Source organism: Rhinolophus sinicus, chromosome 4 (assembly GCF_057876585.1).
Source record: "Rhinolophus sinicus isolate RSI-liver-muscle chromosome 4, RSI-T2T, whole genome shotgun sequence".
NCBI lineage: Eukaryota > Metazoa > Chordata > Mammalia > Chiroptera > Rhinolophidae > Rhinolophus > Rhinolophus sinicus.
In genome coordinates this window covers 113925661-113951835 of record NC_142504.1, presented here as the reverse complement: position 1 = coordinate 113951835, position 26175 = coordinate 113925661, and the positions used below count along the sequence as shown (strand labels likewise).

At 36.3% G+C, this 26175-nt stretch overlaps 1 long non-coding RNA gene across 1 annotated transcript in view; it reads right to left on the bottom strand.

Annotated features, from left to right (window-relative positions):
* Positions 1–26175, bottom strand: part of LOC141573126 (uncharacterized) — a 546728-nt gene that overhangs the window by 131005 nt on the left and 389548 nt on the right. Inside the window, exon 2 of the long non-coding RNA XR_016021212.1 lies at positions 4296–4382. This is a non-coding gene — a long non-coding RNA (uncharacterized LOC141573126). The remainder of the gene's footprint in view (positions 1–4295; positions 4383–26175) is intronic.

Genomic DNA, 26175 nt, shown 5'->3' with positions numbered 1-26175 from the left:
ACCAAAAGGATGTTTAATGTAACTGGCGTTGTGACAATGAGTAAGAACATTGGGGTTCTAAAAAGCAATGAGCTTCAAGTTTCACCATGTACCTTGACCTTCTGGTGTGGCCACATGGTAATGAGAGAATAGCATTGTCGTCAACAGCATCATGATGCAAAGCCGTGGAATTATCAACACAAACATGAATTACCCAACACCAGGTAATGTGTTGCCACCCTAAACAGTTTATCTGAGACTCTGCTCTGTTTATTCATAAGAAATGGAAGTTGGATAAGGGAGACGTGAGGAAGGTATGGCTGGTCTCCCATAACCCAGATGGCTTCAAACTGCTTATGGTGGTGTAGTAATAGGAAAGCTAAATGAGAGTTGGATGGAGTCAATGCTTGGATATATACTTTGTAACTCTCGAGTGGGAGTAGTAATGGCTGAGGACTTGTTTAAAAGCTGAGATTATGGGAATTAGAATTTAAGAAAACCTAGAAATCTCAGTGGGTAGGAGGTGGTCAAATAAAAGAGAGCCCTTATTGTATGGGTCGTTCATACTGACATTCAAATCACCAAGGGCCATTGATTTATGGATCAATTAGGGTGTTTTTCTACTTATTGAACATTTGAAACCATTTTCCTCATTGAGGATTGTGAGCATCTTTCCTTTTCCTTCACTATTTCCCCCCACCTGCTCTTACTTATATGCTCAAATATGACCTCACTGGAAAAATCTTCCCTGACCACCACTGTTAACAGTGCCCTGCTATTATTCTCCACCATGACCCTCGGCTTGCTCCGTATGTTTTCATGTCCATGTTACTTGGCAGTCTCACATGTAAGTGCCATGAAGTCAGAAAACTTGTTTTCCTTAATCGGCAGTCAGTCCTCAGCATTCAGCAGAGTGACTGGAACTCATTTAGTGCTCAAAAACTTATAGCTTTTAAAAAAAGCAAAAAAATAAAAAATAAAAAAAAAAACATATTAATCAAGAACAAATAGCAGCATATTAGCTTTGCAATAAATGCACAGGAAAAACCTTAAACTAGAGGGAAACAATCAAGGAGATACAGAAAACCTCAGCAGATCAAGATGTCTGTAAAAAATTGAAACTTTTTCAAACAGCTTTTTCCCATAGACTCTCCATCCAGATAGTTTTATGGGCGAATTACTACAAATTTGGAATACATAGCTCTCAGACTGTTTATACAATTCAGCAGCATTCAGGAAAAATATATTTTCTCAATATATTTACAAAACAGTGCTATGCTGACAAGGATGGCACATAGAGAATATTTTACTTATAAATATTGATTCAAAGTCATAAATAAAACATTAAGACATAGAATCAAATAAAACATCACATGAATAATACACTCAAACAGAATTAATTTTGGCAAGGTAGGAATGATACAGAACTAGGAAATTAACTAAATACATTGCACAATATTAACCGGTCAAAATAATAAAAGTCTAAAAATATTTACCGATGTTGGACCAGCATCCCTAATGAAAGAGTGCACTAAGAGGTGAATGGAGGAATATTTTCTTAGCGTGATTAAAACTGTAGACTAAAATGCAGAGTGCTTAAAGGTGAGACATGAGAAGCACTGATTAGAGAACAGAAGGAAAAGGAATCTTTCCCTATTAAAAACAAAACAAAACACACACACAAAAAAAAACACGTGGTGTTCTAAGATTAATAACCAATTTAATCAGACAAGTAAGATAAAATAATGTAAATGTTTAACGTTTTAAAACGAAAAATCCACATAAAAGAATTCAGTAAGTGTTCTATTACAAAATAATCTAGATCAATATCTTTCTCATCTGTAGTAAAAAATACATAAACGGGTAAAATTCTATTTGCAATAATAAACACAATATAAATGAAAATAAACATAGCAAAATACATACTCAATATACATAATCATGTGAAATTGTGCAGAAAGGTGAAATAATTGCATAAATGGATAAACATATTTTCTTTGGATGATGAAACATTTTAAGTGTGTTTCCAAAAATTTAACTGGATCTCAAAGAAGACCACATAATTAAAAAGAGTTGAATATTTCATTAATTTTGAAGAATAATAAAAGTGGTAATTAGAAAATACAAAATATAGTAGAAGGTATCTTACTCTACCTGATCAAAACATCAAAAAGTTTCAATAATGCAATCAAAGGAATGATGAATCATGTAAATGAAGGGCATAGATTAAATAGCAAAAAAATCAGATTTAAGATTATACAAATTTTGTATCTCCTAATCATATAATTTTATATCAGTGGAAAAAATAAAATTGGTACTGGAATCATTGACTCATTTTTAGTCAGTTGTACAAAAATAACCCTATAGCAACAAATGATAAAGTATGATAATGCATTATAAACACGTTAGAAAAATATATGAGTATATACACATAAAATCTTGGGTTGAAACAAGCATCTTCATAATTATTCAGCAATCATACATGCATATGTGTATTGATATATTTTAATATTTCAAACAATATTGATGACAAAAAATTAAAATTCTTATTTAATTCAGAACACAAGTGTAGAAGACTAGATTTGGTTTGATTTTGTGTTCAAGCTATATTATTTGAAAATGTCTGTTTTAATAATTATTTTTAATAATTTCATAATTATTGTTAAACAGAATTTGTTCCCTTTGTTGACAAAAGTGACTAATTTTCATTAACTTTCAATATACTCAAAATTTCTATTTCTGCATTTTGATTTTGAGTCTGTCCTGTGTAGTAGTTTTAAAATATAAATAATTGACTGAAAAATTAGCATAGATATCCAATGATTGCATGTTGATTGTTTCTCATATTTTGCTAAAAATACTCATTATGTTGAGTATAGTAATTTTTGTACTAGATGGATTGCTCTTTTGTTTTTTTCTTACTTAATTTTAGCATTGGATTATGTATGGGGTATATTACAATATTCAGTGGTAAATTTCAAGTGGAATAACCACTGAATAAATACATAATTATGTGAGCAAGATCATTTTGAAATTCAGCTTTCATGCTTTTCCTAAACATCACAGATAATTTTGGTTTAATATTGAAATTTAGTGTGTTCTCTGCCAGCTACTTTGCATAAGGAATCTCATAGAATCTTCACAAAAGTGGTTTGGAGTGAGCATTAGCATTCGTGTTTTATATGTTTCATGGAACAGAGATGATAATGAACCTGAGCAATGTAGTACACCATGAAGTGGGGTTTGAGTTCAGGCGTGTGTGACCTTCTTCACAAGGTCTGCTAACGATAATGGATCATACTGAAAAGAAGCGGATGTGATTACCTTATCACTTCCTGTTAGGAGATGTGTAAGAATGAAGGTAGGTAGACCCTTAACCACTCAAACAAAAGTTGGATTGACACTGCTTGTTGGGTTCATATAGAGGAATTTCAAGCATTTTTCAAGGGGACCATTTAGTTATCGCCTTAGTTCTCTTCCATCATTGAGATTTTAGATAAAAGTCCAGATACTAAGAAGTACTAAGGACAATTGAGAAAATACTCTCAAAACATTTATATTAGCAGTAGAAAAATAAGAAAATATATGCAAAATGGAGTATGTTAAAATCTTTCTAAAGAATACCATAGGAAGTTCACAAAGTAAAAGGAGTTAAAATTCTAAATATATTAGAATTAGAAGGAAGATATTTTTTCAAGTGTAGATAAGGATTTACTTAGAGACAGAATACCTACAAAAAGCCTGAATTTGGGGATCAAACAAACATGGTTTCAGGTTTAGCTCAACTCCTTACCATATTTCAACTCTGCCAAAGTTACTAATCAATGTTTCTTTCTTTAAAAGAAAAACAAACAAACAAACAAAAAAAACAAATAAAATAGGAGAAACCCAAGATAGCAGAGTAGATAAACACTATGCCTGCTTCCTTTCGTGAACACATTGAAATTACAACTAAATTATAGAACAAACAACTTGGTAAACCATCTGAAGTCTAGCTCAATAGAAGTTTTATAACTAACGATTTAAAGAAGCCATGCCAAGACGGGTAGGAGAAGCAGAGACGAAAAACGAGCCCCAAATCTCCGTGCGGTGGTTGAGAATCAGGAGGAATACCTGGCCACAAAGTTGCCGCTCCCCCAACGAGTAACCCCAGCCCCACACTGGCCTCCCCAGCCCAGAGTACTGGAGCCAGGAAGAAGAGCCCCCACAACATCTGACTGTGAAAAACAGTGCGGATTCCAACCATCCAGGTGGGACAGAAGGCCATGGGAAACTCAAATGTCTGTACATAGACTCATTCACTTGCAGGCACTCACCTTGGGCTCCAGCGGCGGCACGGTGACTTGGGGGGCATTGGAAGCATACCAGGGAGAAGACTGAGGTGTGTGGCTTCACAGGAAGAGCTGGAAAACAGTAGGAATTTTCACTGTGAGGGGGCTTCCTCTAATGTAGCCAGCAGGCATCTGCCATCTTTAATGTTTCGAGCCCTCCCCCACCACAGCCAAATCTGAATCTGATTGGTCTGGTGAGCTTCCCTGATGACTCACTGGGACTCTGCCCCACCCAACACCCCCAGGGCTGGAGGAACTTTCTCACAAAATTCCAGCCCCACCCACATTGCACTCTTTCATGGAAAACTGTCTGAGTCTGTAGGCTCCAAGCAGGTGGCAACTGGCCTCAGTGTGCTCTGAGATGTTTGCTGAGTAGCTCTAGGCTCAGCACTGGCACCAAACCAGAATCTAGTTTATCCTGGTGAACACAAATCTTCCCACTCTAGTGACTCTTGTGACCCTGCCTCACCCATCTTGTGTACCACAGTAGGCTTTATCAGTGGCTGAACCTTAAGAAGTGGGCAGTTGGCAGCAGGCCTCAGGGGTCCTAATGTTTTCTGGAACTACCCAAGGCTTGGTACTGGTGGCAGACATCCTCAGTTCCCAGTGTGGCCTCTCCCACTTGCCTCCAAGTTTAGTGCAGATAGCAAAAAAAAAAAAAAAAAAACAGAGATTGCTTTGTAGCTTCTACCAGGTAGTCACTGGCCAGTCACAGGCAGTGGGTGACCTGAGCCTGCATCAAAGCCCCTCTCAAGACACCCCAGAACCAACATACAGGGAGGTTGGCTTCAGACCAAAGCAGAGCCCCACTGAATTAACCCCACTAGCAGCACACACAGAGGGTGGTCTCAACAGGCACTCAGTGGGTTGAGCCTCCTGCAAAGCAGCCTGTAAGCTATGGACGTGACCAAATCCCACTTCCAATCAGCCTGAGGGTCAAATCCACCCAATGATATGCCAACAACAATTAAGTCCCAATTATAACAGGAAGGCACACATAACACATACAAGGGACACTCCTGGAGCAGGTGACAAGAGAGATTGTGCCAGGGCCCTACAGGTTACCTAGTATATAAAGTCACTGGGAGACATAGCAGATCTACCTAATATATAGAAACAAACACAGAGAAACAGCCAAAATAAGGAAACAAAGAAATACATCCAAATTGAAAAAAAAAAAAACAGGAGAAAACTCCAGAAAAAATAACTAAATGAAAAGGAGGCAAGCAAACTACCAGATATAGCGTTCAAAACAATGGTTATAAGGATGTTCAAGGAACTTAATGAAAACTTCAAACCAGAGATTGCAAGCATAAAAAAAGGACATAGAAGCAACTAAACAAACAAACAAACAAACAAAAACAGAAGTGAAAACTACAAAATTAAAGTGAAGAATGCACTAGAAGGAATCACCAGCAGACTAGATGAAGCAGAGAATTGATTCAGCAATTTGGAAGACAAAATATTAATAGCATAAAACACCCAATCAGAGCAGAAAAGAAAAAAAAATCCAAAAACTGAGGATAGTTTAAGGACCTCTGGGACAATCTCAAGTATAACAACATTTATATCATAGGGGTACCAGGAGAAGAGAGAAAGCAAGGGATTGAGAACCTGTTTGAAGAAATAATGGCTGAAAAATCTCTTAACCTAGCAAAGGAAATAAGTATACTAGTCCCAAAGAGTCCCAAACAAAATGAACCCAGAGGCCCACACCAAGACACATTGTAATTAAAATGGCAAAAGTGAAAGAGAAAGAGAGAATCCTAAAAGCAACAAGAGAAGGGCAACTAGTAACTTCAAAAGGGGCTCCCATAAGACTGTTAGCTGATTTCTCAGCAGAAACTTTGCAGACCAGAAGGGACTGGCACAAAATATTCAACGTGATGAAAAGTAAGCTTCTACATCCAAGGGTACTCTACCCAGGAAGACTATCATTTAGAACTAAAGGACAGATAAAGAGCTTCAGACCACAAAAACCTAAAGGAGTTCATCACCACCAAACCAGTATTACATGGAATCTTAGATGGACTTCTTTAAGATAGGGAAAAAATATGAAAAATAAAATGGCAATAACTACCTATCTATGAACAATTACTTTCGATGTAAATGGACTAAAGGCTCCAATCAAAGACATAGAAGGGATGAATGGATAAGAAAACAAAACCCTTACAGATGCTGCCTACAAGAAACTCACTTCAGGTTGAAAGACAAACACAGATGGAAAGTAAAAGGATGGGAAAAGTCATTTCATGAAAATGGAAATGAAAATAAACAAAAAAAGCTGGAGTAGAAATACTTATACCAGACAAAATAGACACTAAAACAAAGGCTATAAAACAAGAGATAAAGAAGAACCCAGTAATCCCACTTTTGGGTATTTATCTGAAGAAACCCAAAATGCTAGGTGAGGCGATATGTGAGGTGATATGTGAATCCATATGTTCATTGCAGCATTGTTTACAATGGCCAAGATGTAGCCTGGGTGTCCATCTGTGGAAGAATGGATAAAGAGGAGGTGGTACAATTATACAGTGGTATATTGTCAGCCATGTAAAGGATTGGGTTTTTGCCATCTGCAGTGTCATGGATGAACCTGGAGGGCATTGTCCTGAGTGGGGTATGTCAGACAGTGAAAGACAGATACAATGTGCTTTCACTTATATGTGGAATCTAAAGAGCAAAATAAACAAACAAACAAATCAGAAACAAACTCACAGATACAGAAAACATTTTGACGTTTGCCAGATGGGAAGGAGGTTTGGGGATGTGGGTGAAAAGGGGGAAGGCATTAAGAAGTACAAATTAGTTGTTATGAAGTAGTTGTGGGGATGTAGGGTGTAGTAGAGGAATATAATCAATAATATTGTAGTAACTATGTATGGAGTCAGATGGATACTAGATTTGTTATCTAGTGATAGATGGGAAGGGGGTCGGGGGCAGGGTGAAAAAGGTGAAGGAGTTAAGAAGTACAAATTGGTAGTTACAAAATAGTCATGGGGATGTAAAGTAAAGCATGGGGAATACAGCCAATAATACAGTGATAACTATGTATAGTGCCAGGTGGGTACTAGACTGGTCAGGGGGATCACTTCTTAAACTATATAAATGTTTAACCACTATGTTATATATCTGAAATTAATGTAAAATAATATTGAATGTCAACTGTAATTGAAAAATTTAAAAAGGAGGCAAAAGTGAAGGGAAATAAGAGGTTGAAATTTCTAGATATAAAACAAATAAGTCATGGGGATGTAACGTACAGCATGGGGAATATAGTCAATAATATTGTGATAGCATGAGTTGGTGTCAGATGGTTGCTGGACTTATGGTGATCACTTCTTTATTTATATAAATGTTGAATACATGTGGTGTAACCCCAAAGTAATATAACTGTATGTTAGCTATATTTTTAATAAAAATCTTTAAAATTTTTAGTCATATGATTTTATAGTGGTTCTGCAAATTACAAGTGGAATGTGAAAAAGGTAGTGTCTATGTATTAGGGATATTAAAGTATTCAAAATTTCAAAAAAATAAACAAATAAAGGTATAAGAATAAAATTACCTGAATGACTACCACTCCAGATATATTCCATGTGGTAGATTATATTATTGTTCCTAATTATTTACTTCCTTGTCATGTACCTTTGTAGACCTTCCCACTTAAGTTAGAGGTTGGACATGTGATTTTCACTGACAGATCTAATAGTAAGAGACACAACATGAACAAAAGAGTATATTTAAATATGTCTGTGATATTTTGCTTGCCCTCTTGTACTTCTAGCTGCTGTGAGGAGAAGATGCTCTGAAGACATGGAGAGCCACTGGCCCTCATAAAAAAGCACAGGTATAACAGATCTGACCCCAACTCACAGTGGTAGACATGTCCAGCCAAACTCATACAAAATCAACCAAACTCCAGCCAACTGTAGATTTGTGTGTTAAAAAAAAAAAAAAAAAGTTGATATACACCACTATGATTTTGAGGCTGTTACACACCATGAGCTGACTAATACAGCTATTCTTGACATTTTGTTGACTATCTTTTCCCATATCTTGCTAAGTGTATGCCCATCCAATACATAAACACAAAGATATACAAAGTTATAATTTACAGTCTTATTGTAAACTTTTTCATTATTTATATTTATAAACATATTGCAGGGATAGGAAACTAAATCATTTTTTCTTTATTTTTTTGTTCTTGATGTTAAATCATTTAATATATTGGTTGAGGTATTATTCATTCCCATGAGTGCTAATTTGTGATTTTAGTACCGCTTTCACAAAATAGAAGAATTTGAAATAAAAGATATTACAACACAATTTATTTATACTTCTACTTCAAGAATGCAATCTATATGTTATGTGAGAGGGCAAATATGTGGTACTAATGTAAAGAAAAATCAGCAGAAAACGTATCTCAGAGAATGTCTCTACAAACAAGAGAATTAAGCGAAGTAAGTGAATGCACTATTGGCTCATTATACTAACTTGTCACTTCACTCTTAGTGTGTCATCTTTTTCCTTTTCCAAACTGGATAATGGGATGATTTAAGTAACTTTCAGACTTCGTCTAATGGATAGATTGTCTTCTCTACAGTTACTATTTTCCAGTAACCCGTTATTGATTTCTATCTGTCATTGAAATAAAAACATGCCAGCAGGAGTGCACCACCCTAGATAGTCTTACATTTAAAAGTTTTGTTTGAATATTTTTAAAATCTTATCAAAATCACAGAAAGTCTTGACATAAGTGTTTGGGTTCCGTGGTCCATAAAATAATTCCTTCCTTTCCATATTGAGTTTACAACAAATTGAGAGACTGACACATAAATCAGATGGATGAAAAAAAAATAAGCTTTAACAAAATAAATGAAGAAACAAAACAAACACAGACTCATACAGAGAACAAACTAATGGTTACTAGATGGGAGAGGATTTGGGGGACTGGGTGAAAAAGGTGAGGGGATTAAGAAGTTCAGATTCATAGTCACCACATAATCATGGGGATGTAAAGTACAATATGGAGAATATAGTCAATAATATTGCAACAAGTATATATGGTGTTGGATGGGTACTGGACTTATCGAGGCGATCACTTCATAAACTATACAACTGTCTAACCATTATGCTGTACACTTGAAACTAATATAAAACAATATTGAATGTCAATTATAATTTTAAAAAAACTCATGGAGATATAAAGTACAACATTGGGAATATAGTCAGCAATATTGTGATACGATGTACAATGTCAGATGGGTAACAGACTTATTGGGGTGATTACTTTGTGAGGCATATAAATGTCTAATCACTGTGTTGCTCTGTACACCTGAAACTAATGAAAACAATCAGCTTTAATTGTCAAGCCTCAATACTAAAAATACAAAATAAGTAAAAAAATAATAAATATTTTACCTGTGAAAAAGGAAAAAGTGAAAGTAGAAAAATGGTAACATCCAATAATAATCAAAGAATGACTGAATAGAACATAGTGGATATATAAATTGGTCCAAGTATTTTGGAATATGAACTATTGGTAATCTACCCCCAGAACATCTCAAAAACTCAGAACTTAGCTTATTTTTAGCTAATAAATCTACGTCCCCCAAAGGGAATAATAATAATAATGCATGTATAAAAAATTGCAAAAAATACTTTTATTATGAAGAAGTATACTGTTTCAGTAACTTAGTTCTCAAATTACACAACCATCAATAAAGTTAAATTTTGTTTCTTCCAAAAATGAGATTCATTTAATTAAAAATGGTATAGTCGGAGATTTTACATGTAATATTAAAAGTAGAGATAACTTTTGGAGAGATGTATTTTTGACATATGTGCTTCCTAGTATTATTCATTCTAATAAATCCTCATCAGGATATGCTGGGGGAGGGGATCACTCCAAATACATAATACATAGATTCCAATAGTCGCATCATTCTCAATGACTAAGAAAGGCCTAGTAATGAAAGTAGTTAAAATATATCAGCAATGACATAGTATACACAAAAGTATCACTATTGCCTAATTTGCATATTCAACCTAAAATGTTGCGAAGGTAATTGCGTTGGGTGGGTACTAAGTTTCTGTCATCATTTGTTGTCACTTGCTCCTCTTTGTTTCCTGTTGGCTTACTATCCGGTGAGGCTATTGGAAATTTCAAGGAAAAGAAGCATGCTCTGAGTGATAGTGTGTCATTGTACTGACACCTGGGGATGAAATTAGAAACGTAACACTGACTCCACAGCTGCGTGTCCGGGTCTCACGAAGCTAAAGGTTTATATGAACACACCAGTAGTTAAAATTGCCCAGCTGAACTGAACTTTCTGTAATTGTAATCATTTTACTTCTGAAGCCCACATTTGTTGTGTCTTCATGGTGGAATCTGCCATACTCACTTTATTCCTGTGACAAAACTGACTGCCTTTCCCATCCTCTCTCTATGTCACACATTCTTCTTAAGTTCATTTATCTTCATGGAACATAGCTTTTGCCTGTCCTACAACACACATACTCTCTTTCCCTATACCTTACATTCAACCTTCTCTGCAGAGTGAGTTGGGCTCGGTGACAGTCACCTGTCTGTTTGGCAGAGCACTGGTACTCTGGTTAAACCCAGTGTCGTCACAAAGCATGATGACTTATGTACCAGAAACCACCAGTCAGTGACTTGCTATGTTAGTGTTAACACATCAGTTCAAAGATGAAGAGAGACGGATGAGGAGCCTCTCCGTGGTTAATGACACCATTCATATAGATGAGAACGCTAAAGGACCAGATAAATTAATGAACCAAACTCTTGTTCAATATTCTATTTTGAAGGCTACAATTTTATGAATAATTGTTGTGTGATTATTCCAACTGGAAAAAAAATGTATTTCACATTTCACAGACATATTTCCTAAGTTAGAGTCCAATCAAATATTCGATGAGAAAATTGAAAAATAGACCAAAGGATCAAATTCCTCAGTTCTGAAATAGATCCTTGGTTAAACAATAGATGAAGAGGAAAAAAAAAAAAAAAAAAACAGTGAGAGAGAGAGACATTCTTTTAGGAGACTTATTGTCAAAGTATCGTAATTGATGTAGCAAGGGATTCAGAGTAAAATCGATGTGAACACTGGGACTTAAAGAAGTACTAGCACAGCTCTCATCTCATCACGGAAAGCAGTTATACAGCCTGAGTGGCGTGACGAATAATGTCATCTGCATCATTTCTTTTTTAAAATTAATTATAAAGATAAAATGCATCACTCAGAAACAGTAATGACCAGCACCAGTGGAAGCGGAGAAAAACAACTGGCAGCCTGTGCTTACGAAACCTGCTTGGGCATGGTGGCCCTCAGCCATCCGAGATGCTGGTCCCCATGTCCCTGCATCCTTGTGTGGGCGCCCCTCCCCTGAATATTGTGTGGAAATAGACCAAGACCAACCATGTGAGAAAAGAAAAGGGCTTCTCTTATGAGCTTCTTACAGGAAGGGAGTCAGCCGCCAAGGCTTGCATTTTGGCAGAAATCCAAAGGCAGGCAGAGGAACCGAAAGCTTTAAGTGTAAATGGAAGGCTTCAGAAAGCCAATGGCCTGGGGAGGCTGGAGCCTGGGGCAGCCTATGTCATAATTGGTTAGGGGGACCTGTTTGCCTTTCTCTGGTTGGTCCTAAATTGGAGGTGAGGACAAACATTAGAGAAGCTGTCAGTTACTAGTCAGGTCCTGGTCATTTGGGGACGATTGTTACAGAAGTGACTAAAGAGCTAGGGATAGTAATCCAGCTTCTCACATGTCTGACACAGCAAGCTGGCTTCCTGGGTTGTGTATTTCACATAAAGGGATGGTTTCCTGGGCAAGTTGCTAGAGGTTTGTGGGGTCTCTCTTACTGGGCTGCACCTACTGACTGTTTTCTTACCCACAGAATAAGGAAAAATTGATGGAATGTTACACCAAAATGTGACTTGCATCTTGCTAGCACGTTCTCTTTCCGCCTTTGAGGACCCAAGCTGCCATGTTGGAAAGGCCCGCATGACAAAGAGCTGAGGGTAGCTTCCAGCCTATAGCCAGTGAGGAAACATGGACCTCAGTTAATAGACGTTCATGAGCAGAATGCTGTAAAACCCACATAAGCAATCTTGGGATCAGCTCGGTGAGTCTAAGAGAAGAAAGTATGCAGATCATTGCAGATCATACCAGAATGAGCATTTCTAGTTATCCTAGCCAGGGATTGCAGAGCAAATCAGTAAAGAATTCTTAGTTTTGACTTTTCCCCCATAAATTTACCAAAATAAGTGAGTGAACTAATAGCTTCTCATAGAGAATCCTGATTCATGCAACTGTTTCATTTGTCTTTGTTAATAATAAGCTGCCAGTCTGGTGTCAAGCCCAGATGGCATGCATTTTAATTAACTATTAATAGTTTTTTGGGCTCAATTATCTGTAGGCTCCAACAAAAGCAAGTGTCTAGGCCTTCGAAGCACAGGCCATGATGTAGAAACATGGCTTAATCCAGCTGTTGTGAAAGGCTGCGGCCCCATGTAACCCTTTCCTTCCTGTTCCAAGAAACTTGACAGATACCCAAAATGTTACAGAAGAGAAGGAACAAAATGGGAGAATACTAAATACGGTGGAATTTACACCTCAGCTCTTGATCAACCACAGAATTTGCCTGAGCTTTATCAGACATTTCTAGATTATTTTCATCTATCAGGTAGAATACATTTTAAAAGAGAACTATAGCAGACAATCTAACAAAAATGCAAATGAAATTCCACTTTGAGGTGATTAAAGGATGTAATGAAGTTTCCTTTGGTTAGAGTTGGTTAGGGAAGTAGGTTGATTAAAGGATTTAAAGAGCCACCCTTGATCCAGCAGTGTGAGGGGACATTTTTCAGATGGTAATTACAGGTGACAGTGGAATTGGCCATTTGTGTTCATTTTTTCATGAGTTATGCCATGACCCTGAGAGGGGAACTTGATAAAAGGAAGAAGTAATCAGAAATCAGGATCTAAGAGCAAGTGTCAGTTAAAGAAGAAAAATGATCTCCAAGAGGTCGGCCGTGTGATGGCTGTGGATTGGGCCTGGAAGGTTTCCCAGGCTGCGTGTGCTTCAGGGAGGTGAGACCCAGGCTGAGCCCAGCAGCGCCCCTGATTTTAGGAGATGAAGCTGGGAATCCAGGGAGCCCAGAGGAGTGGAGTTCACAGGGCAGAGCAGGGGAGAGCTTTCTAGATCTAGATCGGGATCGGCAGCGTCTCCTTAGGGCCCTCAGCTGAGTACTGCTCAGCACACATGGGGAAGAAATTACCTGCACTGGGCAAAGCATCACCCAAAGGACCCCGATCTTACATAACGCCAGGAAGAGCACACCCAAAACCCCAAACAGAGATCGTCATAATTCAGAAGTCTCAATTCAGGAACATCAGCTGCAATCCTGATTAATCAAATAATATTAATCAGAGATGGTTCAATAAAGATTAATTAATTTGAGAGAGCAAATATTGTTTTCGTACAGCATTTTCTTTGTGAAATATCTTGAAAATTCTACTTCCTTGTTAATGTGTTGGAGTTTGTGGTTTGTTTTATTCCCCAAATGCTCAAGCATGGTGCATAATTTAGGTGCTGAGCACATTCTTGGGTATACCTAATGGATTTGAAGACTCTTTCATGGATTTGTTGAAGTTGATGATGGACCTAACATTGCAGGGACATAAAGAACTTCCTGAAAAAGTGTCCACAGTTACATTTGGTACATTAAGCATCCTGTACAGGCAGTGAACCAAAACGTTTTCTTTCTTCCAGCCAGGCTTTGTTCGGCACCATACTTTGTAAATGTTTTCCTTTATGTTTAAGGTCAGAGAGTTCACTGTCATTGTTACTTTTATTTTGTAACATTCAACTTTTATTTTTTTGTCTCTTTCTCTTCCTCTTTTTGCTGCATTTGCCAGATTTTCTATTGAAAACTTTGAATAGTGCTGTAGAGCTTCAGCAGGAAAAATGGCTGGGATCTCCTCACTTGTCAGAGAAATCCCAGGGTGCCTCTGCTATAATACCAACGTATTGATTGATTTCTTTATTCCTGGAAGTCTGTGACACTATTGCACCATTTAAGCTCCAAAATGAAAGTCTTTACCTTGAAGGTGCACTGCGTTACAGGTTCATTTCGGTAGTATCCATGACTGAATACCACTTTGCAATTTGAAAGATCACTCAACAAATATTACCCCAAAGGGAACGATTGAACAACAGCTTATTTGGAACATATTTCATATAATATGGATATATATTAATCAGCTAATACACTAACTAATCAATTCACTTCTTTTTCTTCCGCCTCCTTTTTCTTTCTATATATTTTTGTGCTTTTGGATTAACTAATGCCCATAAGACAAATGGAAACAACATTATTTTCCATTTCACTGTGGCTGTTATCTTCAAAAGTACTTTTCCCTAAGTAGATTTTTAAAAAATAGGTCTAACAAATGCTTGTCATTTATTATAATTTTACTTCTACAAGATTTTGTTCTATTCATTGTTTCAAAATCAAAGAATCAATCAAGCTCTTATAGTTCAAAAATAAGCTGAAAGAAATTTATTTAACCATATATTAAGCTGGTGTATAATGCACAGAGAAAGTGATCAATTCAAGTTAATATAGTACAATATAGTATGTTTGTTACAATTCCCTACCAGATACTGAGTATTAAAAAAAAAAAAAGAATTTTTAAACTTTAACATTCATTCAATAGATTTATTGTTACTTTGAAATTATTATTATATACAATATAAAACAAATAAGTTATTATATTACTTCTAACAGCACCAAGATTTTCTATATATAAAAAAGAGAGACTGGTACGAAATCAAGGAAGTTAAAACAAACAAAAAAATTGTAACCTTAAAATAGAAATTTCAGATTGAAATGGTGTTGGGAAAACTGGATAGATACATGCAAAAAAAAAAAAAAAAAGAAAGAAAAAGAAAGAAACTAGACCACTTTCTTATACCATATAGAAGAATAAACTCAAAACGGATTAAAGACTTAAATGTAAGACCCGAAATCATAAAACTACTAGAAGAAAACATAGGCAGTAACTCTCTGACATTGCTCTTAGTAATATTTTTTTGATATATCTCCTTGGGCAAGGCAAACAAAAGAAAAATAGACAAATGGGACTACATCAAACTATAAAGGTTTTGCACAGCAAAGAAAACCACCAACAAATGAAAAGATAGTCTGCTGAATGGGAGAAGATATTCGCCAATGACACATCTGATAAGGGGTTAATATCCAAAATTTATAAAGAGCTCATACAACTCAACACCAAATAAATAAACAATGCAATTAAAAATGGGCGGAAAACCTGAATAGACATTTCTCCAAAGAGGACATACAGATGGCCAACAGACATGTGAAAAGATGCTCAACATCACTAATTATCAGAGAAATGCAAATTAAAACCACACTGGGATATCACCTTACACCTGTCAGAATGGCCTTGTCAATAAATCAACAAACAAGTGTTGGTGGGGCTGTGGAGAAAAGGGAACCCTCATGCACTGTTGGTTTGATTGCAGACTGGTGCAGCCACTATGGAAAACAGTATGGATGTTCCTCAAAAAATTATAAATAGAAACTATCTTATGACCCAGCAATTCAACTTCTGGGTATTTATCTAAAGAAATCCAAAGCACTAATTTGAAAGGATATGTGTACCTCTATGTTCACTGCAGCAATTTTTACAATAGCCAAGATATTACATGCCTATCGATACACGATTAGATAAACAAGATGTAGTACGAGGTCTGATAATTAAGTTTGCAAACTTGTTGCAACAGTGTTACTAACCTTTTTTGATATCAGAGGGATTATTTATTATGAATTTGTACCAAGTGGACAAACAGTTAACCAAGTTTACTATTGGGAAGTGCTGAAAAGGCTGCGTGAAAAAGTTAGGCGACCTGAACTTTTCACCAACAATTCACGGCTCTTGCATCACAACAATGCACCAGCTTACACGGCACTGTCTGTGAGGGAGTTTTTAGCCCGTAAACAAGTAACTGTATTGGAACACCCTCCCTACTCACCTGATCTGGCCCCCAATGATTTCTGTCTTTACCCAAAGATAAAAGAAATATTGAAAGGAAGACTTTTTGATGACATTCAGACATCAAGGGTAATATGATAATAGCTCTGCTGGTCATTCCAGAAAAAGAGTTCCAAAATTGCTTTGAAGGGTGGACTAGGCACTGGTATCAGTGCATAGCTTCCCAAGGGGAGTACTTCCAAGGTGACCATAGTGATATTCAGCAATGAGGTATGCAGCACTTTTTCTAGGATGAGTTCGTAAACTTAATTGTCTGACCTCATATGAAAATCTTGAAAAAGACCTTCAATTGTTTACAAACTTTCAGGAAACTTCTCAGCTGAACAAAAAACTCAGTGGTCTTTCTTGAAATGTCAGGAATTAAATATGAAGTCTAAATACCTCCAGGTATACACTAAGTAATGTGTAATGGGGCCACAGATTTCCAAAGAGGAAAACAGTACATTCTTTTTCTGCCCATTCATACATCATCTAGAGGTACAAGTAACATTATCTCACTGTGATGCTTTCTAAAATATCTGAACAGAGAGTAAAGGCATTTCTCTTGCTACCCATTGACATCTCGAGTGCAATGTCAGGGCTAAAGGCCAGAAACACTGCACAGGTGTTCTGGCATATACTCCAACTCAGATGTCTGCCAGAGAGAAGGGAACTACCAGATAACGTTGATTTGTCATGCTCACAGGTTCAGGTAAGCTGTGAAAACATCTTGCTGTCTTAGCCAGTCAGAACTGGAGTGTCTTTTTCATTTCAATTCACTGTCCTCGGCATAAACATTAGATTAAAATCTGCCATAACTCCTTTTTGGCTGTACAATTCTTGAAGGAGCAATCGAAACCCACTGACCCATCATGAAAGAATAAAGCTGACACTGGAACATCAAATGCTTTCTCTTTTTTTGTCAGTTTCTTTAATCCTCAAAACCCCAGAAAGCTGGAGACTGTTTTCCTTCTTTTAATTGTTTCTAGCCCTTAAACTTAAAACCTTGGTCTGAAATCCTATTCACAGAATATATTAATCACAATATAAATAAATAAGAATGTCCTATTTGATGTTTTTACTGCTAAAATGAAACAAAATCATGCTCTATATATTTTATAGATAGCTACCTATAACATACTTGTGTGACTTTATGTTAAATGCATTTAATTGTTTTGAGGCATATACAATTTGAAATGTCACATGACTTTACTTCTTTGTCACACTATTGTATGTCTTTATGAAAGAAGAAATTAAACAACAGAGATTACTAATAGTCTACTGGTTGCTGAGTTATAAGCAAGCTTTAAGAGTGGGAGATAGTAAACTTAAAAGTGTAAAATTTTAAGTGACTTTCAAAACAAATCTAGATGAGAGAGTATTTAAGGTCTTTAATTTCCATCTAACCATGCCTCTGGGAATTATAAACCTTTGATGGTAAAAGATTGTTCTTACCTACATTGCCTACATGGCACTTCGTACATAACTATGCGTGTCAAGGTACTTAACAAATGTTTTTGAAAACGCTGGCATGCTCTCACATACAACTTCCATTTGTTGACAGAGATGAAAATATGTTCATCAAATATTTTGAGATTTTGTAATGTACACGTGCAGAAAGCTCATTTAATCTTCATAAAGTCACATAGCAAAATTAGATATTACTGTTCTGCTTTATAGGACATTGCATATGAGCCTGGAGCATCCTTAATTTCAATCGAAATTAAATATAATTTCAATTTCATAATTAAACATATCACTCCATTAGGGGATGTAAAAGAGGAGCGACTTGTAATTCTTCATGAATCATACATGTGTAAATATGCATGTGTTTACAAACTACGATAACTGAAAAATAAATACAAATAATAGCAGGATGCATATAGAGATTTTGTAATGATGATTGTCTTCCATTATTAATTTTGTAACTAAAATTGTAACTGAAGTTTCAACCTTCTTTTATCCACATTATTCTAGAAGGAGATGCTGAAGACTATACTATAGCCATTAATACATTTGAGAAAACCATCCTCACATTGTATTCAGAAAGCTTAGTTCAAAAACTGATTTTTCCCTTTTAAAGCATTCATTTAGTCAAGTTTTATGTCCATTTACTATAGAATAATGTCCTTCCCAACAGAGTTCAACAGAGGAGTGTTAATTTTTTATTCATAATGCCAAAAAATTTGTTCAAAGAACACATCTGCTAAAGGCTAAAGTGACTGAGTGCGATGAATCGTGATTTTGTTTAGCTTTCTAGTGACAGTTATTATAAAAGGTTTAGGTGTTCATTTTGGGATCACTGGTAAAGATTGTGGTATGGCAGGTGAAACCCTAGATAATATATTTTCAGAGTTGGCTTTATAATTAAACCCCCAGGAAGGAAAAATAACCTATACATACATATAATTTTCATTATGCAAGGGAAACATCTCAAATTTTATGTAAGTTCATGTGTGATATTATGATTTCTTTTGGGAAAGTAAATCCACCATTCACAGTTCATATTGTTTTACTTTATTAGTACTATTTCCAATAATTTTATTACCTTAATTTTATGTTACTTTATTGTGAAAGATATTTATTTGATCTACTCAGCAGGAATAGCAAAATTCCATTTTACTTCTAACAAGTCAATGGAGACCTGAAAAGTTACATAGCAGTCAAGTAAAAGAGACATATTTGTGAGTGGATTATGGGAAAGTATTGTCATCCTCAGAGAAAATGTGGTTATTTACTGTTTGTGATACTTTAAAAAATTGGTGATAGTCCATTGTTTATGATTCTTATGGCTTGCATGACAGAAAACACTGTATATCTTTGTCCAAATATGTACACAACTAACCACCCCCCTCCAAAAATTTTTGTTCTGTGTTTGGCCTTAGAAATTATGAGTCTGTTATTAGCTGAGAATTTTTGCATAATATGCTTAAGGATAGACATATAAAATCTAGATCTTTCTGTCTAGTATCTAATTGAAGTTTTATGATAAAGTTTTGAAAAAAGCATGTTTTATAATAAACACAAAAACCTATCCCAAAGTCAAATGTACATACTGGATTATCAATTATTATATATTCCCTTTATAATAGTTAATAGGAAGTATTCATTATTTGTTGCCAAAACACGCAAATTGTGAAAAGAATACAGGGAGATTAGGTCCTGGAGATTTTCTGGGCTGTCCTCAGTGGAGTGGTTTGGGCTCATCATTTTTTAACATGAACACACGGTCTTTTTGCTCATATCTGCTCTCTCAGTTTGGGGGAATTCCATCTTGTTTCTATGGGCTGAACTTTTGTCTTAATAACATATCATCTTGGGTCATGGTGATGGAATTTCATTCTAGTTTTTATTTTTTTTAAGTCTAATTCAGGCTTTGATTAGTTGTAGATGGAGCATTCCATTTGTTCACTGCTAAACATATTAGTTTCAGCTGAACTATTACATTGTTGCTTGTTTTCAAATCTGTTATATCCTGATTGTGAAAAGTATGTGGACATTGAGAGCATCATTAAATTATTTGTCCCTTTTTTTGTACTTTTTATAAACATAGTAGTTTTCAAATGAAGAGTGTTAGATCAGAGAAATGGAGAGAAGAAAGGGAGGGATGGAGGAAAGGTGAGAGAAAGGGAAAAAGGAAGAAAAAGGAGGGATGGAAGGAGAGAGAGAGGGAAAGAGGAAAAGAATAAAAGGAGTGAAGGAGATAATCTGCTATGATTTTCTGTTCAAGAGAAAGGAAAGCTGGAGATGGAGAAAGCACGTACATCGTTTCATGCTCCTGAAACTGCCTTTTGTGATTTATAAAACCTAGAAAAATATGATCGTCTTAAAAGATACTTTGTGAGTATGAGATGTCAGAAGCCCTCACGGGTGATCTGTGTATTGGCACCGTAAAGTGAACGATTAAGACATTCTTCCATTGAAATAAGTAGCAGTTACTACATAGACATCTAATTTAGGTGAGACCATGCTTTAGAACTTGCCACGCCAAATGAAGAGAGAGAGCGAGAAAGTGAACTTAATTAAACTCTCACCTTCTTATTCCTGTAGGAATACTGGTATGACTCAGTCAAAAATGTCAGTCTCACAAGTCACCATTTTTTCCTGGGCTCTCAAAAAGAGATAATTGCTACAACATTTACATATATCTACATATCTATATATCTGTGTATACACATACATATACATATATACATATTCATATATACATAAAATACATATCTTCCTGTCTGCAAATAATAGCTATTTATTCATTGAACAACAATTTATTGAGTTCTACCTTTCCAGACACAGAGTACATCACAGCTAATAAAATGAACAAAAATTTCTATTCTCTTTGAATTTATGTTGCACTAGAAAGATATGCAACAAACAAATAATTTTTAAACTAAATTGGATGTCGTTAAGTGCTATGAGGAAAACATAACACAGAGGGTGATGGTAATTTCGAATGCACGTTGAGATTTTAATTGATAATCAGGAAGACTGCATTGAATAGGTAATATTTGAGCAGTGTGACTCGTGTGAGTCATGAAGTCACGGAGAGAGCTGACAAGAGATGAATCAGGCAGATGCAGTAAAAGCACAGCCTTGAATGGGAAAGTATCTATTTCAGGCATAACCCATCTGCGTGGAGTGGCTAGAGCAGAGTAAGTGGCTGCAAGAGCAGGAGTGAGAGAGAGATGTACGGGTCTGGGGCACATCAGGTAGGAACTCAGAGAGTATTGCAAGGATCTGTGGTTTTGCTCTGAGTGATAGTGGCAGGATTTGCAGGCATGATTTGATCTGGATATGGTTTGTGAGAGAATGACAGGAATCTATTAATACAAGTATGACCTCACGATTTGTAGCTTGATCGCTAGGCAGAGGGGTCATGAGTAATGGAAGTAGGATGACAATGGTGGCCTCCTGAACATTCAAGGGAAGAGCTTGAATGGGATACATAAGTTGAGTTCAAGCTCAACTGGATGTAATTGGCAAGGTCAATTTTTAAAAAATAGGCAATATCCATGGAAACATTTACAAAACATTGAATTTTAGCAGCTACATCATAGTGTTTTCTCATTTCCGTCTCATGTTATGCTGCTTCTGAAAACAGTAATTTTAAAATCTTATTTGCTGCTGGAAGGCAACTTTAGCCATTAGTGAATATTTCCTCTCATGTAATACATGCCTTATGAGCAGTGGAAATGTAAAATGACACTTTCCATGTTTAGACTCTCTCCTTTATCCACTCACAAAGTCCATTTGGACTAATAAGACACTGAGGTAGACACAATAGCTATTTTAATATGGCGCCTATGTCAAATCTCCATAACTGTACCTGTGATTCTTTCCACCCCTATGTAAAATGCAAATGTCTTTTAATGAGGGGTTTCAATAATTCTCACAAAGTTCCAGAGAATTCATAGGTATTATTTTTAACATTAGAAAATCCACTTCCTTTATAGACTAATCATAAAATACTGTTTCTTTTTTTTAAGATTATAATTGCGAGTAGTTTTTGAGTTCTGAGTGCTCACCATAATTCTCTCATAACCTTATCTTATTGACTCTTTGATAATCCCATAAGGTTATATACTACTTTACCAGTCAGAAAGCTGGGGCTTAGAAAGCTTCCCTTGCTAATAGGCCAAAAATCAGTAATTGTTGAAGACAAACTTTAAACCAAGAAAGTAAGAATTCACAGCATGTTCACTAAGTTTGGTGGGCTACAATCTACTCGGCAAAATAAATCAGTTTATGACTTACATGAGGGGGAGTTGTCCTAATGACAAAGATCACAGAAGAAGAGCAACAAAACAGCATCTTTATTCACAACTAGTCTGGAAGTTAGCAGAGGGTTTATGTGTTAGAGGCACTCAAATTGGTCAGAAATAAAATATTGGAACAAACAAATAGGACTGTGATGTATGAAAAGAAGAAAATGTTCCATTACCAGTTTTTGCAAGTGGATGACCTCAGAATAAGCAAGTCTAGAGTGTACTTTCTGTATATTTGAATTTCACAAGAGAAAGGGAAATTTTAAGCAAATCTGGGACAGTATAGTCCACGGTTTCTGGTTTCAGGTTCAGAAAAAAAAGGGCTCTTTTGACTTTTGATACAACTCTTAATGCAGAAATTGAAAAAAATAAGTTAACCCTTTACCTGTATTATTCAGAGTTTGTTGCTATTTATTGCCTAGCAGAACAGTAAATACATTTGAGTCCAATTGTATCAATTTGCAGTTGTTCAAATCTTGTGCAATAGCTGTGCGTGTTACATGCCATTGCATCTGCTCTGACCCCTGGCGACCCCACTAGTGAGTGACGTCCACAGCATCCTGTCCTCATGGCCCCACTCAGCTTCTGCAGACTCAGCCTGTGGCTTCTTTCATGGTGTCCATCTATCTCATATCTGGTCTTCCTCTTTTCCTGCTGCCTTTTTCCCAGCATTATTCTTTTCCAAAGAACCCTGCCTTCTCATGATGTGCCTGAAGTAGGACAACTTCAGTTTTGTCATTTTTGTCTCCTAAGATGTTTCAGGCTTAATTTTCTGTGGTACCCACTTGTTTGCCTGGCAGTTCAGGGTCTCCGTAGAGCTCTCCTCCAGCCCCATATTTCAAATAAACAATGTTTTTTCCCGATGAGACTTCTTCACCATCCAATGTTCATATCTGTACATAGTACAGTTGACCCTTGAACATTGATGGTTTGAGGTGCTGAGCTCTCCACAGTCAAAAATCCAGGTGTCACTTTTGACTCTACATTCAGCACTTCACATCCATGGATTCAACCAACCATGGATTGACCCATGGTTGGGAATTCACAGTTGGGAAACCTGGGCTGGGAATGCAAAAACACTGTTTTTGGTCTGTGGTTGGTTGAATCTAGAGATGCAAAACCTGTGGATACGAAGGGCTGACTGTACTTATTGAAAAAAAAAAAAAAAAAAATCCACGTATAAGTGGACCTGTGCAGGTCAAACAGTTCAAGGGTCAACTGTAATTAGGAAGACAATCGGTGTGGATGATCTTAGCCTTGGTCTCTGATGATACATCTTTGCTGTTGGTGACCTTTCCTAATTCTTCCATTGCAGTCCTTCCAAGCGAGTCTTAGCCTTCTCATGATTTCTTCGCTGCCGTCTCCATTTGAATTGATGAGTGAACCAAGGTCAGCACAATCTTTAACACTTTAAATATCTTCATCGTCTACGTGAAAGTTGTGTATTTCCTCTGTGGTCATGATTTCATCCTCTTGATGTTCAAATGCAGTCCTGCCTCGGCCCTCTCTTCTTTCACTTTCATCACAAGTTATTTCTAATCATTGCTACTTCCTGCCAGTAAGAACGTGTCATCTGCATATCTTGCAATGTTACTGATATTTCTTTCACTAAGTTCTACACCTCCTTCTTCTGAGTGTAGCCCAGTTTTTCTGTATATGTTCTGCATACAGATTGAACAAATAGGGAGATCAAATGCACTCTTGTCTGACATCTTTGCCTATCACAAACTATTCTGTCCTGATAATGTCCTGTCCACAATATAGGATGCACATCAGGAACTGCCCATTTCTTTCAAAGCAACCTATAGCTTTTTATGACCCATGCACCCAAATGCTTTATTCTAGTCCATAAAACACAGACACCTTTCTGAGATTCTTTGGAGCACTCTAGTATTCAGCCAATGCTCCGAATTGATCTCGAGTGCCTCTTCCTTTTGTGAATCCAGCTTGAACAACCAGTATTTCTTACTCCATATAAAGCTTAAACCTTAGTTGCATCACCTTAGGCATGTGATAGCTTTGGAAAATATATTTGAGGCTTTGTAAAAAACTCTTGCCTCAGATTTTAAAATATCATTTTGGTTCAGTGATATCCAGACCTGGAGTAACTTAATAGCACTGTCAAATTAACCTCTTAATTATAAAAGCAATATCTCAATATCCCTAAGACAGAATTTGAGAGAATATTGAGCAAAGGCAAAATACTATTTATTTCATCTAGTTATCCATTTCAATTACCAATTTCAATATCCTTCTGTGTGTCAGTTTAATTTACTCCATCTCAAGAAAAATGGTTGAAATTTTACATAGAAAATTTACTCTTTTTAGTAAATGATGTTTTAATCTGTTTTTTACTAGTAAGAGCATATTTTATTCCACTCTTACCATAAACATGCATTGATTACCTACTGTTGAAAATGTGTGGTACACTATGATTAATTAGAAACATAAGTGTGAATGCAAATTAATAAATACAGATTTTGTTTATGTTGGCTAACAATACATCCTGTTTTATTTATTACACAGCATAGACCCATAAACTGCACTTAGTGTATATAAACTTTTGAGTGTAAAAAAAGATCGCCGATATGATAAGAAAAGACAAGTGAATGTAAGAGGCACAGTCAAAATTTGCACCCATAATTCAAGAGTAAAACCACGTAACTTAACTGGATACGGTTGCACTGATGCCACACATTCAGACAATGAGCATGGATTCAACACTGTCTCATACCACTCTGAGTTTTATGGGTTACCGACAAATTGAAATCATCATATACACATTTTGCCAATGTAATGAGGAAGTATTTTCAGAAGAAGGGAAAAATCTCCTCTTAAAGGTAGTCCTTTTCTGTAGCTTCTTGTGGTTTCTGTGTGGCTAATATTTTTAAAGCAACCCAGAGTGACATTCCTCTTCTCATTTTTTGGAAGACAAGAGTAAAATTTAAGAGAGCTAGGGCATAAACTGGGCAGTTTAGGGAAAGCCTGGTTTAGGCTTTCTGGAAAAGTGGGTTTGTTTTTGTATGCCTTCTCTCCAGGTTAGGCAGATAAGATACAGCTACCCCCCAGAGCCAAGAACAGACTCCTCTCCCACTGTGTTTCATCAAAAGTGCAAGATAATTAGGATACAGGACAGATGCATGGCACTAAAATACTATGACAAATCTCGCACCAAGTCAATTTGTTCTGTATGTAAGACACACAAAAAGAAACAAAAAACATGTATTAAGATGTTATAAAATATCAAGAATCTAAATTATTTTAATTGGGTCATCTTTATCCTGCTCAACTCTACCACAGAATGTCATGTTTTTGAAGGCATAGTCTCCTGTATAATATAAAAAGCATGATACAAATTGCTCCATTTCTTTTTATACTTGGTACTGAACAGTTTATATGCATGCTATATTCCCTGATATTTTATGTGGGCAATCTCTGTCCACTGCCTTTATAATTGAAGCACGACTTGAATTGGTATTGACATTTTGTGACCATAGTTTTTCTTGGAACTCGGTGCATTTTATACCATTCTATCTGGCACTGAGGTTTAAGATAGATAATTTTGAGGCCACTTTCTACAGTGCTCCCTCAATTCATGATTTGTATTTAAAAATCTACTGAGGTTTATCACTTAATGTAGTTAATTGTTTCAGATGTTGGGGCCCAGGGCAGGTCAGCACCAAAACATCCCACAATGGCATATTGATAACTTTGGAGTAAAGTTATGTGACAAGCACCCAGTGCAAGAAGGGTATGCTGCCCCTCTCTTTTCTCCTTACATGCTCCCCATGGATAGGTGCCCTCCTTGCTGCAGGGGGCCTGAGAGAGACACCCTGATCACTAGGGTTAAGGAGCCAGAAATGAGAAGTCTGTATAAACAAACCTTGTTACTTTTTACTGGTTGACTATCAAAACCCTCTTTCTGTTTAGATTCCTCACTAATGAGCACCTGGACCTAAATCAGATACTATATATGTATATGGACACAAATATCTGCATCCTAATGCATGAAAAGTAAATAAT